The sequence below is a fragment of the Tachypleus tridentatus genome, chromosome 7, assembly GCF_004210375.1.
Source record: "Tachypleus tridentatus isolate NWPU-2018 chromosome 7, ASM421037v1, whole genome shotgun sequence".
Lineage (NCBI taxonomy): Eukaryota > Metazoa > Arthropoda > Merostomata > Xiphosura > Limulidae > Tachypleus > Tachypleus tridentatus.
This window is the reverse complement of record NC_134831.1, coordinates 143,938,658-143,953,471: the sequence shown is the minus strand read 5'-3', so window position 1 is coordinate 143,953,471 and position 14,814 is coordinate 143,938,658. Positions and strand designations below refer to the sequence as shown.

General features: G+C 31.9%; 1 protein-coding gene across 9 annotated transcripts in view; it reads left to right on the top strand.

Moving 5' to 3' along the window:
- The first annotated feature begins 8,780 nt into the window (after positions 1-8,780).
- Positions 8,781-14,814, top strand: part of LOC143256808 (endonuclease/exonuclease/phosphatase family domain-containing protein 1-like) — a 44,261-nt gene continuing 38,227 nt past the window's right edge. For 7 of the 9 annotated variants that reach the window (XM_076514516.1, XM_076514506.1, XM_076514519.1 and 4 more), the window contains exons 1-2: positions 8,781-8,895; positions 14,178-14,256. The gene's annotated coding sequence lies outside the window, so the exon portion shown is untranslated. Of the gene's footprint in view, positions 9,056-14,177; positions 14,257-14,814 lie in introns of all 9 variants that reach the window. The other 2 variants (XM_076514508.1, XM_076514507.1) reach the window with 2 other exon arrangements.

The window sequence follows — 14,814 nt, the reverse complement described above, 5'->3', positions numbered from 1 at the left end:
CGTATAAACGAATGTTATCGATCCCACAATAATTCTCTTAGCCTAGTCGTTTGAACCACGTTTGTTAATAAGATTTTTTCTTGATAAAATTATCCAGTAAAGTGTAACTGAAGTATGCCTTACTAGAAAGTGATTTGTTTTTAAGCAGAAGTAAAGTTATTTTACTACGTTTTCTGATACAGGTTTACTTCTGTATAATTTATTGAATTTTACAAACGAAATATGTTTTCTGTTGGAAACATCTTTGCATTTGATGTTATGATATTATTGTTTTTACATTTTTTTTTTTTTGCATTTAGGTGAGTAGTTTCATTTCGATGTCGTTTATTACTACGAGTATATTATTTTCAAGACATAATATGCTCTAGCAGTCCTTAATTTAGCAGTGTAAAACTAGAGGGAAGGCAGCTAGTCATCACCACCCACCGCTAACTCTTGAGCTACTCTTTTATCAACGAATAGTGGGAGTGAGCGTCACGTTATAACGCCTCCACGGCTGAAAGGGCAATGATGTTTGGTGCAACGGGAATTCGAACCCGCGACCCTCAGAATACGAATCGAGTGCCTTAACCACTACCGTGATGGTAAGAGCACAGATAGTTCAATGTGTAGCTTTGTGTTGAACTTACACAAATCCTTTAATTATTATTATGAGAATAAATGTTAGAAAATTATTTAAATATTAAATGTCTAAACGGTCTACCATTAAGTGACTTGTTTCTATTTGTTAATTTAATGCAACGTCAGTATTTCCTCATGATTAGTGTTTGTTTGTTTGTTTTTAATATGAAACCACACTCAAATGACTTTGGTGTTTTATATATATGACTTTGTTCCTACAATAAAGTCGATGCAAAAATAAACTTACTCTTTATGTTGAGCTTTGACCTTCTGGCTGACTTCTAGGCTTCTTGATTTTATTTGTACTTTCAAAATTTGACATTGAGAAATTAAAAATGGTTTTGCAGTAGTATGATCTTTCCTATTCTGAGATTTTTCTTTGAAAAAGAAAACAACAACTGTAAAATCCATTTATACATAGTTTGTTTGCAATACCCCTCGGTGGACTCAGCAGACAGCCTGATGTGGCTTTGCTATAAAACACATACACACACACACACACACACACTTGTCTGCAATAAAAAAGCATACACCTCCTACACCATCTTAAAAGTACCCCGCTGATACAGCGGTAAGTCTACGGATTTACAACGCTAAAATCAGAGGTTTGATTCCCCTCGGTGGACTCAGCAGAGAGCTCGATGCTACTTTGCTATAAGAAAACATACACACCTTAAAACTGATAAAATATCGTTCTTCACTGACGTAATCTAGTTCACACCATAACAGTTGTTTAATGAAGTTTGATAACACATATAGTGTCTCAGTCAATACTGGGTCTGTTTTATCTCAGCCTTGATATTAGGCGAAGACTTCGTCAACACTAGGTGGAGAAAACACAGCGCTGTAGACATCACTTTTTGTTTTTCTTTTTACTTTCGCCTCCTTTAAGTTTTTAAAATTACTAGTGCGGTTCTTTCCAGTTTGGCACTTTGGTAACTTAACTCACTCTGAGTGGGTTGGTTTGTAGTCAAGCACAAAGCTACGCAATGAGCGATCTCTGCTCTTCCCACCACGGGTAACAAAACTTGGTTTCTAGCATTGTAAGTTCGCAGACTTTCCGCTGTGCTACTGGAAGACCTCACTTTAGAAAAAAATCAGCCTGAATAATGAGTATAGTCATTTAAGTAAAAATAAATAAATAATGATTAAATAAATGTTCTTAAATTAAATAAGTAATTTTGTGTTATTTATCCTTTCCTTTATCCTAAACCATGAATAACTCATAAAAATTAATAAACGTCACGATGCATCAGCCTAATCTCGTTTACACCTTGAAGTTGTTTACGCAATTTGATAAGACAAACAACATTTAGTCATTATTGTGTGTGTGGGGCCCGGCATGGCCAAGCGCGTTAAGGCGTGCGACTCGTAATCCGAGAGGTGGCGGGTTCGCATCCTCATCGCGCCAAACATGCTCGCCCTTTCAGCCGTGGGGGCGTTATAATGTGACGGTCAATCCCACTATTCGTTGGTAAAAGAGTAGCCCAAGAGTTGGCGGTGGGTGGTGATGACTAGCTGCCTTCCCTCTAGTCTTACACTGCAAAATTAGGGACGGCTAGCACAGATAGCCCTCGAGTAGCTTTGTGCGAAATTCAAAAACAAACAAACAAATTGTGTGTGTGGGTGTGTCGTATCTCACCCAACTTGATGAACCCTAACAACGAGAGAAAATTCTCGTCTGCTTTGAATTTTGCAGATATGGGGTACTTCAATGCTTGACAATGTACTTAAACATTCTGTACTTTCTCCCTTCAGAGGGAATTAATTAAAAAACAAACAAACACGAAAATACCCTAAGGCAGTAAAGATACATATTGTCATATTGTTACAGCGTCAACTCTGGTGAAAAGGTAAGTACCTAGTTTTGTTTCTTTGTTATATAAATTTAATGAAAATCCGGTAACGTTTGAATTATTTCAAATATCATTTATTTTAAAACTAGTGTTAATTCAACAATAATTGACAAATTAACCTAAATAAAATTAACATTTTTCCTTCCGTACATCCCTCTCTGCATATACAACAGATCCACTTAGCATCTTCACAGTGGTAGACCACGACATACTCTAAGGCTAGCTAAACCAAAAATGCAGTACTTTATAACTAGAATATTAATCACCCTGATAATAAATAGGACCAAATAATATTAAGGAGAAATGTCTCCATATTTATTGCTCAAAAAAAAAAAAAAAGTCGAATGTGAAGTTTAGGACTATCGGCACAGTACTGACTAATATTTTCTGAAACGTGTTCATACACTGCGTGTTGAAAACTGTAACTGATACAAATATGTTTTTGTCGTTTTAAAAAGTAAAGATAATAGAAAGCGTCTAGTGATTAAATCATTTATTTGAAGTAAAAATGTATCTCAAGACAGCTGGTGTGGGTATTAAAACTTTTATTAAAATAAAGTAGAGAACAACGTTTCGACCTTCTTAGGTCATCTTCAGGTTCTATACTTTATTTTAATAAAAGTTTTAATACCCATACCAGCAGTCTTGAGATACATTGTTAAACCATTTGTTTCCTCTAAAGTTAACTCAGTTTTGCCTGAGTATACCACGTGTGTATCTTGTATCCTGACGGATGTTCAAACTAAAATGATGCATGATAGAACTGGAACACAAGTTGATATAAGTTTTTTTGAACGGAAACAGAATGAAATTCACACACTATATCTGGACATGAACAATATAAATATTGGGACTGGAAAAAAACAGCAACTATTAAGTCAGAAAAAGTATAGAAGAGACTTAATAAACTGTAAGACATATTACAGGACATTTATATGAGAAAAAGTATTAAGAAGTGTGATATTTATTTTCAAAGAGTTACGAGTTTAATTATCGAGTATATATATATATATATATACACACACATATATATACACTACGCATATATTTATAAAGTTATTGAGCCAACTGTTGGTGAAATAGTAAACTTATTTGGTAACAACAGTTCACTTTCAATATTAAGACATGGTCACATACAACATTCATATTACAAGATATACTTTGAACATTGCCGTGATCATGTTTCATTGTTAGGGATGAAACGTTGTACTAAAATAAATTCCATACCTCACCAACAGTTGTTTTAAGTACTTTATATAGAAGTCCTGATATATTGTTAGGACAAGGGGACCATGCGTATAAAATTAGCTTTAGGATATTTTTGCTATGATTTTGTTTGAAAGAAATCACTCATTCCAAAGATGCAATAAAAATATGGTCGTTTTGAAGGCATATAATTTCGTGTTACACTAAAAGGATGACTGTATCGTTGCCCCCCAGTGGCTCAGCAGTATGTCAGCAGACTTACAACGCTAAAATCCGGGTTTCGATACCCGTGGTGGGCTGAGCAAAGATAGCCCATTGTGTAGCTTTGTACTTAATTCAAAACAACAACAACAACTATATCATTACTGACTGAGTATTGTACAGTATTTGCCAAAAATATCAGGCATTACTTGCAGAAATAATTCGATATTTTGGTTTTGAAACGCATTAGTAAAATAAGCTCAAAAAAATAGATGCAAAGTGTTTACTATTAAAGCATTCCATGGTGTTAAGAAAACGTAGGTGGAAAGTATTAATAACACTGTGAATGGTTGATAATATACCCCATCCTTTTATGAATGAGCCACCCTTGTATTTGTATCAAAATTCAGCTATATATAAAGGTAACATGTCAATAAAAGACACATGTAGTTTTATTCAGCAATAAGTTAGTTCTACATATACATGCCTGAACATTTAGTGAATTGTGTAAAGCCTGAAAGGAAAATTATTAATTTAACTATATATTTAAATAGTAGCATTTTAAAACTGGTTTAATATATTGTTTTATTAAACATTTTATACTTTGTGCATTATTGTGGACTAATGCTTCCATTTTCTTTTCTTGTTTATATACAAACGCTTTTATCTGTTTCTATATGTTTGTGTATATGACTGAAGATAATGCATCTCCAGTTTGGTTGGAGTAAGACATTCTGTTGTTTTTTGATGTATTTCTTTTAAGTTCATCAACCCATCACTACTCCTTTAATAAATTTCTTTAATTTATCAGGATGAAAGGAAAAATAGGTTTTCTTCCTTACTGCAACAAAATTTATCTGTGCTTGCCATTATACTTCACACACACATTTAGTTTAGCTAATAGTAGTATTTAGTCATTTTGTTTTATTTAAGTGGTGCCTGAAAGCCCAAATTTTTGTGGTACGTTTGTACTTTGTGAACTAAGGTAAAAAAGTAATGATTAATTTTAACTGCATCAGAACAAAATATTTTAGTCAAATTCAAATTCTCTTTTGTTTTGATAAATTATCTAACACAATTTCTACAGTTAAAAAGCTATAAAAGTTTTAAATGCGCATTTTACAAAGCATGTGATCAAGTTAGTTGAAGTAATAACGTTAATTCTATCTCATAAAACACACACGTATGCATTCAGTTGTATATAGTGGCTTATCAAAATCAAAATCCAGCTACTCTGTAGATGTAGAATCATTTAAAAAAATTAATTTTAAAATGCAATAAAATAATACATAAAAGTGATAATGAATGTTTAAAAACATTTGTTTTAACATAGCGAGCTATAATCGCCTTATAATCGATTGAAAGCATCTGCATTTTTAGTGAATAACTGAAGATAGAGGGTACACCATGGCTACTTGGTTTACATCACAAATTTATTTGCAACAAAAATATACATTTTAAGAGTTCATGATGCTAACATTTCGGGTTTCGATATTCGTGGTAGGCAGAGAAAGGACAGTTAATTGTGTATATCTGCGTTTGACAACAACCAAAACAATTTTTTTGGGAGATCTAACAATCATGTAGCGTTGTTCGATAAAGTCATTGTTACATATTTTGTAAACTGAGAATAAAAATATGCATTTCTTTATTATTTATTAGGAAGACGAGAAATTGTAACCGCTATTATTATTTGTATTGAGCGTGTGGTTGAAATGTTATTACACATCCTTTTTTGTTTTCACTCATAAGTTTTTAGAAATGCTAATATGGCTTTTCTCCATTGACACTAGTTGTTTGGCCTACTGTGTGAACAAGAAGAGTAGGTTGCTAGTTTTCCAGTTCTTGTAAATCACAGTGAAATTGGTTCAAATAACAAACAATAATACATAATCGGTGTTTAAAATAAATAAATAATATTGTGTTATTAATCCTTACTCTAATTTTGATTTGTAAATGGCTTGAATAAAATTGGTAATCTTACTAAAACGGAGCAATGGCGTAATCTTCTATATATCTATGTTATCGAAATAATAAATATTATAGTGCCATCTATACCGTTAAAGTACAAGATCTCAATGCCAGAAGTGGTGATTAAGGCTTATCAATATAACGCCATCTCTTAAACGGCACTACAAACAAAAATTCATTAAAATATTCATACTTTGTGTATTCAAGATTTATACAATTAGAAAAATAACTATAGTAAGTGCAACAACAATTTCTTTATCACATAACACAGTTTAAAATAAAAGTACATTCCTCACAATAGGAACACGATTTTCATTAGGACTGTACGTGAGAGTTTGATTATATATTTATTGGTGTAATATTTAAATTATAAAAAAAACGAGAACTATGAAAAAGACAGTACTTTTGAATTTATATTTGAACTAATGGGATAGCAGACACAATACTATGATTTTGTCTCCCAAACCACGTGTTAGTTAATATAATAAACTATAGAAATTTGCTTCTAACTGGAAGACTTTGCCTTTTTTGTGACTAAAATATAGCATTAGATTGGACAACCTCACTATAATATGGAGGGAGATATTGTATCACAGTGTGATAATTCAACTTCCTTTCATGTTATATTCTACAACTAAAAGTTAATTACATTTTATGATAACAATATATTGAAATTCCATGCTTTTCTTAGAACTGTATTTTCTCCATCGTCACTCAGGTTAAGTCCGGTGGTCATTGCCCAACACCACATTTTTCATTTTCAAAAGCTATAGAGAAAGATGTCAGCCTTAACCTAAATACTCTACTTTAAGAGATTCGCTGCTTCCACAAGTAATACCGAAGACTCTCCTATTTAGAATTTTGTGTCCTTCTGCTTTGCATAGCTAAAAAAATCTCGTTATTTGAATATCATTTCTCAGAATAGTTTATGCCATTATTTCCTAACCTTGAATGGCATTTCACTTTGCTTGGTCAGGAATTTGTCTTAAAACAAACTTGTAAGTTTTAATAGTTGTTGTAACATTATGGTTTGCACCTGCATGAAAACAACTAATTATTTTTCTTCGTTTAAATCTTAAGATGTACAGTTTTAAAATGGCAAGAAGAAGCATATCCATGGAAGATTTCCATAATTAAAATTTTTAAACGTTTGTATGGGATTTTTCGTATTCAACTTTCTTATTCTTATATCAGTCTGTTGTATTTTTGTTCTACAAATGTGTTTAAAATTACAAAAATATATACTAAAATTTATTGTTACAAATAATAAAACATTTATCAATTGTTTTTCAGGATAGTTTACGAAAACATGAATTTTCCATGTATTATTATTTATATTTTGGCTTTCTGGTGGCTCAGAGATAGAACTAAATGCTTATAATGTTGAGATTCAATGTTTGATACCTATGGTGAGCAGTAAACACAATACTGTATTTCATATTTATGGCCAATTTATTGAGATTATCTGCCACTGTCCTTAATTCAATTGCTGAACTGAAAGAAGGCAACCAGTGAGCAGCACACTACCACTCAATATCCACGTTAAGGAATTGATTGTCACTCTTATAACATGTGAAACCTTCTGTTGTTAACCTTATTTAATATTTCAGTAATTACTAAGAAAATTAGATAAATTATATCTATGACTCAAATGTCCATATCATTAATACAAATAACAAAGAAATTAGAAGGGTCAAAAGAGACCCTTATAACTATTTTTCGTGTGTTCAGTCATCCAAGGCCTGGCATAGCCTAGTGGTTATGGAGCTCGATTTACAGTTTATAGATCGCTGACTCAAATCTCCCGTCCCAACATATATTCTCACCCTTTCAGCTATGGGGTCGTTATAATGTGACGTTCTTTCCCACTATTTGTTGGTGGTGTGTGATGATGACTACCTGTCTTTCCTCTGGTCTTTCAGAACTAAATTAAAGACTGCTTGTATATAAAGCCCTTGTATAGCTTTGCGCGAGATTTAAACCAAACCGAATCAACCATCCAGACAATTTTAAAATACAAATAAATTGTTTTTGTTTATTTTAGGAGAAATGAATAGCAAAACCAAAGGTAAGCTGATTCTATATCCATATAATGAATAGAAACTAGTAAAGCACATTGAATCATGAAACAAAACACTCAAAAATTTTTAAAGTTTCTCAGAAAATAAATTCAGATCTTTGTTTCCAAAGTTGTTTTTTTTTTTTTTTTGAATTTCACGCAAAGCTACACGAGGGCTATCTGCGCTAGCCGTCCCTAATTTTGCAGTGTAAGACATGAGGAAAGGCAGCTAGTCATCACCGCCCACTGCCATCTCTTGGGCTACTCTTTTACCAACGAATAGTAGGATTGACCGTCACATTATAACGCCCCTGAGCTGAAATGACGAGAATGTTTGGTGTGACGGAGATTCGAATCCGCGACCCTTGGATTACAAGTCGAGTGCTTTATCCCATCTGGCCATGCCGAGCCTAAAAATATTTTAGTCTATACTTCGAGCCCCTGTCTTTTTCCATACTTAATGGAAAGTTTATCCAGTCCCTTATAACTCCTGAACCATTACATTTTCTTTTTCTACCGTTCAAAGAACGTCGAATCTGACTCATTAAACCTGGATAAATAACTCAACTGTTATTTTGATAGTTTGTTTTTCTGCTCAATTTCCAATACCTAGACTTCCTTATTATAAGAAGGACAAAGTGAACATATTTTAAAAGAAGCCTTGCCAAAAGTTTACAAAAAAGATCTGGATACACGCTCTTATAAAAATAATGGAATACCAAGATTTTGAGGGTCTACGATAACTGTTGAAAATTATACTATTTTAACTGATGTCATCTTAGTTGTATATCAAATATAACCAATTTAGATTAAAGGCCTCTTTAATTACATTAAATTATCGCTTTTGCTTTTTGTCCTCCAGATGTCTCTAAAGTACATCATGTGTTACAGTTTAAGAATGATAGAAGGATGTTCCTTGATCTTTAGTTAGTTACTGTTAGTAGGCCAAATCTTCAGAAAGTATATATTTACGTTTACGGTGTAAGTTATAATCATTACGTAGCAGATACTGAATTTAGACTCACTTGTGACAGTATTACTGCTAGATATAAACAATCGTCAGTAGAGTACCATACCAAACTGTGTAATAAGAAGATGAATGAAAATATTATGTGACAGGTGATATAGGACTTATGCTAAAGTAAACTTATTTTTACTGAATTTTCATAGAGTTTTTATAATAACTTTCCAAGTAGTAAACAAAACTCACATAAGCTAATATTAACTGTCATAATAATGTAATTTCATGTACATAATCAGGTTGATATTTAAGTTCAAAATTTGTTGACCAATTATTAAATAAATGGCGTTTTTAGAATTTAAGTTTTACTATCTTTTTACTTTAATTTCGTAATCCCAAAATGAGACCATAAGGACAAGAAAGGTGATAGAAGTTTATTTTCAAGATAACCCCATAACCTAAAGTTCAATATATTATTGCACAACCAAATGCTTATTTAACATGTTATAATACTTTTAATAAGTTTAATAAAGTACATAATTTAACCACAATGGACTTGATGACCCATCTTACCTGTCATACCCACTAAACTTTAAAATACAATGCTCAAAGTCAGCCCTTATCATTTAAATATTTATGTATTTCTTAAATTAACTTTATTCTCCTGTATTTGAAGGTATCCCATTCTAAAAGCTGATCATACTGTTAGAAAAATAAAACTTTCAGTTGAAGATGACTCCTAGTATTACTCTGAAAAACATTTATTCATATCTTAAACACTAATAACATTGTCTGTGGCTTTTCTTTTTTCCTGAGATAATAATCTGTTCTTGCATGGAAAGCTCGCTCTTGCAAAGTTGTGGCCCATGTGAACTTTTTGTTAAATGCCCCTGCCCCTTTAAAATTGAATAGAACTGCTAACTGCAATGATAATTTTGGTGCACTGTGTTGTGGGTGCCATATGCAGGGGCACACCTGTGTAAAGAAAAAAAATCTTTCTCTTTGTTTCTGCTAGTGGCATTTCATGATTTGAAAATGCTAAGGCTACTTACAAAAAGTGACCAACATGTCAGTATAAAGTAAATTTAGAAGAACATTAAGGAAAGGTGAAAGTGGAAGTAACTAGGCACGGAAGAAAATAGGGTTTTGTTGGAAAATATATTCAGAAGCTGCATGATGTGGGAAAGGTATCGTACCTTTTCTGTGAGACTGAGTTGAAATATAACAGTTGAGGAAAAGAAAATATAGATAATCACTTTAAAACACTTAAACATAATAATAAAGAGGCTGAAAAGCTCAAAAATCAATGCAGCTAATTACAAACTTCCAGGTAATGTGTATATTTGTGTAATTTTATGTACTTAATTCTTAATATTAAGGTATATGTAACGGCAGCTTATTTTTAGGCAAGAAAGCAAAGGATTTGATAAGAAAAATGCCAGAGAAGAACAAATTTTGACAAATTTCAATGAAAAAAGCCCAACATGCCATGTTTATTTAAGAAGGTGACAGTCAATAACAACTTGCTAGAGCACCTATCTACCATGGTGTCATGTGGAAACATTGATCAAAATATATCTGAAACCTAACTACAATGGTTACAAATGCTCTTACATAAAAGAAAAGGAAATCATAATTCAGATGTAAGAAAGTTCCACTTTACCAGTGTCTTACCAGTTTTGAAGATGATAATATATTGATTCATTATGGTTTTCTGTTTTTAAGTGGGGAAAATTTCCACATTTTGCAAAGATGGTTAAGGGTGTCTAAAGTTGACTTCATGGTTTCATATGAAAAGCTCACTTAATGACAGGCTCCAGTTAAGGGAACCTGAACATCCAGTAATATTCAAACCATACATTATGCATTTAGGAGTCCAAAGAAATTGGCTTTCCAGATGTTTCAGAAGACTTAACATCTAAATGATAATGTTTACTTAGTAATTTAATAGGGTTATCTGTAAATGGAAAAACACCCAAAGAAAAACATCACTAGATTTATTTGAAGTAACTACAATAGAACTGCTTAGTGAGAAATTGGTATGTGGTCCCAAGTGTTTCCAGATCAGTTTATTAGAAAAACAAACAAAATTGACAAGGTAATTGTCATGAATAATATAGAAAAATTAAGCAGAAAATATTTTAGTTGCATTTACAGGGCTGCTTTACTAGAGATTACTTTAGAAGAGAACGAAAACAAGTAGAGTGCTTTAACTATGACTTGTGATTAAAGATGTCCACAGAAGAAGAGATTTAACAAGACACTAGAAGCCAAACCTTTTACAAGATGTTCGGAAAGTCACTGTGCAGTTTTGTAATCATATTTTATTCAGTCTATTTCAAGCTAGCAACTGATAGCGGTGTTTACAAACAAAATAAGAAGGATCCAGGTCTGTATTGATGCCAACGGGGTCACTTTCAACATTGTTTACAATTGTCATTCATATTTACCTCCTGTATTCTATATTGAAGCATGTCTGTTAATAAATATATAAGTGCACAGTGACTTTCGAACACCCTGTAGAAAGAAGCATGCGAAACTGGTATCAAAAGTAGGAAAAAAATGTAATTAAAACCAGAATTATAAGAAAACAACAAAATGGTGGTAGTTCTGGCAGTGTTTGTAATGGATTAAGCATACATAATGTCAGTGAAATTACTCCAACAACTTTAAAATTAGTCCAGTTTGATGAAAGAGGCAGAAATTTCTCAAATGATGTTCTCCATGACATGAGTCATGCAAAGATTAATATGATAAAATGAGACTTATGTGAAATGATGCAAAGAAAGATTCTAGATGCTGATCCAGAGAAAGAATTCCTGGGAGTGTTTGTAATGGATTAAGCATACATAATGTCAGTGAAATTACTCCAACAACTTTAAAATTAGTCCAGTTTGATGAAAGAGGCAGAAATTTCTCAAATGATGTTCTCCATGACATGAGTCATGCAAAGATTAATATGATAAAATGAGACTTATGTGAAATGATGCAAAGAAAGATTCTAGATGCTGATCCAGAGAAAGAATTCCTGGGACCCTTCAAATAGACTCATCTGCCAACTCAGTGCTCCAAAGAAAGATATTGCACAGAAGGAACAAGCTGTGATTAGGTTGCATGTGTAGAAGATCTGAATGAAGCATGCACTTGTTTGGTCTGTGACTCTTCAGTTGGAAAATGCTAAACATCTGGATAAACTTGATACAAGAAACTTCATAACAGTTGATCTTTACCATACTAGAGAGAAGATTAAACATTAGTCACTACAGGAGGACAGTGAAACAATGACTTACAGAAGTATGCTAGGTCAACTAATTTCCTGAGTAAAGTATGCACAATTAGATTAGCCAAATACACCTATGTCAAATTGACAGACTTGATATGAGACACTCCAAACTTGAACAGCAAGGTTTCAAACCAGACTAAAGAATCCACACAACAAGATTCAAGAATAAACTTTTAAACCATATTCTTAGTTTCAGAGCATACAGAAAAGGAAAAGAGATACTACGAATATTTTATAATCACATAGGAGAAGTTAAGTTTAATGCTTAATGAAAGGACAGTGACTCTGAAGTGTGTTTGGCACAGAAAATGTACTTTTGTTGTATGAAGAGAACTGTGTGAAAAAAGATAATTTTCCACAGAATATTTCATCAAACTGCCAGAAAAATCAATTTCAACATCACTCATTGCATTTATAAGCATGGTTTTTAAACTACCAAATATTAAAGATGAAGCAGCTAACAGGCAACACCTTCACTGTTTCATTATCCTTTTTAAAGTAAAGAATCCAAAACTGGACATGCTACTTTAAAAGGGCTTAACCAGAGCTTTGTTTGAGAAATAATGTAATAAGTTCAAGAGATTAATAAGGATAAGATTGAAAATTGTCTATTCAGTTATGTCAAAAACTTGCACACATTAATCACATCCAGAATAATTGAAAACATTTTCTGTTTAAATAATAATTCTGTATTTCAGTTTATATTTGATCACACAAACAAATGGACATAGTAATAATCATAATTTATTCATTATCAACTGTACATGTATTTTCCACTACTGCTGTATGAAAAATGTTATCAGTAATAGAACTGGTTTACTGAAGTTTACATAGCATACTATGTCTAGAAAACGTTAATTGAAGAGGGAAAATTAAGCTGTTTCTCTCTTAATGTGTATACTTTCAGGGCCCATAGTGGTTAAACAATAACATCATAATTGTGCAAAAATATGTTGTGTTAAAAAAAATTGTTTTACAAATATTAACAAAAACTAGATGACAGAATACCATTTGGTCCCATGGGTATTTTATTCAAGTCCTTATTGATTCTAAACATTTAACTTGGGGAATCTTTTGTTCTTTGTTTGCATCTTTCTTCATACCTTAAATGTTTCAATGCATAAGTAGTATGATCAATGACTGACTTGATTAATTGTGGCTTATGATGTGGCACTGTTGTCAGAATAGCTTTAAAATTGACATATTTATATTGAGGTTTCTCTTGTGACATCATAGTCTCTTCTGAAGGGATTTTGTACATTAGTAGGTAAAAACTACTGCAAGTGTAACTACATTTAGGAGGAAATATAATTTGATTTGATAAACATAACCATATATCCTACTTTTTAAGTTATATTTGTATTGGCATTAACATGTTTATTACTATTTGTTTTGGATACTCAGTTTGCGATATTTTCTTAGCACCTGCTTGATTATTTACAAATCCAAACATACATTGTATTGAAAGTATGATAAATGCTTTAACTTAATTTTTTATTATGTTTGAACTTTTAACATCCCTTGTGTGCATGGTTTCTTTTTAATTGTTCATTCTTTTAATATATCCTGAAACTGTTATTCTTATTTTACCATCTTTAAATATTCAAACAAAAGCTTATAGCTTTTATCATTGTTTGCATTGTCATAATTCACTGCTTGTTATTGAATTATGTAATACAGATTTTTTGAATAAAATATGTTTTCACAAATATTAGTTGTACCCAGCATATTAATATCCTCAACAAAGTTACTATTTGACAAGTATAGTTGAAATTATTGAGGCAAGTGTCACTCCTAAGCGTGCTTATGGTTTCAAAAACAAAAGTAGCAATAGATGGATTCTGAGCATTATAAGCTAAGCTGCATAACTTAGTTTTAATTTCTTCAGAAAAAAATCTAATATTACAGGATAGTATATCACCCTTACATATTTCTGTAGTAAGATGGGAAAACCCATGTATTAAAACATCCCAATTATTGTTCATGGTAATATTAAAATGTCTTTCTTCATCTTTTCAGAAATGGAAATCAATGTGATAGACTTCTAATTGCCTAGGTTTTTACCAGACTTTCATTTTTAAAACTTGATATGAATCAGGTAAGAAGTCTACCAATCATCAGTAATTTCTCCAACTTGCAAAAACACCACCCTATGGGTGCCTATTTTTGTTAGTAATTAGTAACTGTACTGTTCATATCTCGTATAAAAAAATAGAAGGATTTATTTCTGGGTAGTACTGTATGAAAAAAATTGTTTAGGTTGTGCTCTATATTTATATGCATCTCATTTTATCAAGATGATTCAATCTACACAACTCAAAATATTTGTAAATTTTACTGATATAAACTGTAATGTTTTTATTTATTAAAAATGTTGTTCTTTATTTCAAAAAAAATGTTTAGAACTCCAGTGTTTTAGTACTACATTTAAACATCAGTAAATATATAATCAAACCCTCATGCACAGCCCTTGTGAAAGTTGTGAAGAAAGTACTTCTATTTAAAACTATTTTGTTATAAAGAAATGGCTGTTGCACATCCGTAATTATTTTTCTAATTATCTGACTCTTTTAATACCCAAAGTGTGAACATTTTTATGGATCTTTCCTTGTGGTGTCATTCAGCAGATGGTGCCATATTTGATAAGCCTTAATTG